Source organism: Gobio gobio (assembly GCF_949357685.1).
Source record: "Gobio gobio genome assembly, chromosome: 7".
Lineage (NCBI taxonomy): Eukaryota > Metazoa > Chordata > Actinopteri > Cypriniformes > Gobionidae > Gobio > Gobio gobio.
In genome coordinates this window covers 14,242,543-14,244,785 of record NC_137103.1, presented here as the reverse complement: position 1 = coordinate 14,244,785, position 2,243 = coordinate 14,242,543, and positions in this window count along the sequence as shown.

Here is a 2,243-nt window from a genome sequence, read left to right as displayed (position 1 = left end):
AAATGCGCCTCCAGCCACTCTTTTTTTTTCCGGAAAGACTCGGTACATCCTTTCTTTCTTTTATAAATATAATAAAACTAAAGACTTTTCGGAGATATGAAGGATGCAATACTACTCTATAGGCACTCAGATTGACATGAGATTGACTGAAACTGAGTGTTTATGGAACTTGCTGCAGCAAAACCTCTCAAAAAGGTTCAAAGCCTCAAGTGCAAATTAATGGAATGAGTTGTACAGCCACAGACTTTTTTTTTATCCCATGGAGACCTGTTTATTTTTTCCATTAGAAACTAAGACATTGTTAGTAATTTGTTGTGTCACTTGAAATTAATGTAATGAGCTGTTGTTCTGTCACAAACTGTTTTATCCCATGGAGACCTTTTTTCAATTCTTTAAGTTGTTTGAATGATTTGTTGTCACTTGAAATTAAATGTACAATTGACCATTGACTTCCAAGTATTTTTCCCTATACTATGGAAGTCAATGGCTACCATGAACTGTTTGATTGCCAGCATTCTTTAAAATAGCTTCCTTTGTGTTCAACAGAACCTATAGTCTTCTAAATAAAAATATAAAAATATATTTATATATATCCTATCCTAACCTAAAGCTAAACCTACAACCTATAACTCAAAATAATAGTAATAAAAATAATAATAATAATGCCTAAACATTGCATTTATGTTGTGCTACTTAACTTTCAAGTGTCAGCTTCAGCTCAGGCATGACATAAGCCTTTGCTGTCTTCTTGGAAGGCTTTGTGGTTTTTGTAAGAAGCAAAAAATATTGGACAGGAAGGAAACTTAGAATAAGAATTAGAGTAGAGATGGGCATACTAGAGATGCGCGGATCAGCTCTAACGTCACCGAATTCGCTGTTAAAAACAAACCATCCACCCGCACATGATTTTCTCTGATTTAGATCTCCGCACCCAATCGTCACATTACAATTATTCAAATTCTCAGTGTTAAGCGCAATGCTATCATAACATATTAGCTACACTGAAGTAGGTTGTTTTAACAAAGAAACTCATAAAGGTTTGGAACAACATAAGGGTGAGTAAATGATTACCTTATTTTCATTTTTGGGTGAACTATCCCTTTTAATTAAAAAAAAAAAATTGTATTCATAGTATTTGGTCAATAAAGAGTAATTTATAAATTAATGTGTCCTGTGTCTGATCATTTTTAGGTAAATTTAACCATCTCTGAATAAGTAATGTTTAATTATTTCGATTGACTTATTATTATTAATAATAATTAAGTATATTAACAGTTTTTCTGCTAATAATAGAGTAATTATTACTCAATTTTTTATAAGTAATTGGCTGTGTAATGTATTGAGAAATATTAGGTAGACTTTACCTTATTTCATTCAGTATATCATATATGTTAAATTCAGGTAGGCTACTCTTTACCCCAAAATATATGAAATCTACCCAAACAAATTGAGTGAAAATTGTTACCTCACTTTTATTGAGTAGATTCTATCCAGTTGTTAAGTCTGATGTCACGTGACAACGCTTCCGGGTCCAAACGCTCTATCTCATACCACAAGAAAAACAACAAACGGTGCTAATAATACACACACAATGTGGTTTAATACTACAAACAAATATATCATCATAACCTTTATCTCCATACCAAAATTCTAGATGGCCAGACAGTGATTCATCTTTTATAAATCTTTAAAATATTTAACTTTTTAAAATGTTTGATGTTTAATATGAATAAATAGTGCTCATAAACGGCCGTCAATGGCATTCTCAAGCAAAACAGCGTTCCTTACATCACGACTTAACAAGCGGATAAGTTTGTTTTACAGTGCATTATGAGTTCATTTGTTTCAGCTGTGTTTAATTTATCTTGTTTCAGTTTGTTCTTTAAGCTGCACCCTTCCCTGCACTCTTTGTTCAGTCACTGTTGTGTATCTATTGAGTTAGTGTGTTTTTCTTTGCCTGTCTGCCTGTTCCTGAGCTTAAAGTTTTCGTTTGGATTTGATCTTCTGATTCATCAGTTTGTTCATAAGATTACTACCATGACAACTTGAGAAATCACACAGATAAAGATCTATTCAATTTCATTCGTGAGTTTACATAATATTGCTACCTCCGTCCTAACTTTTCAAGGTCGACTAAAATATCTTGGCAATGTTGGCATCTCTTTGAATGAGCAACTTTCACTTCAACGCGACGCATTCACTGGAGTTCCGCCGTTAGAGGGCGCTTGTTCAACCGAACCAAT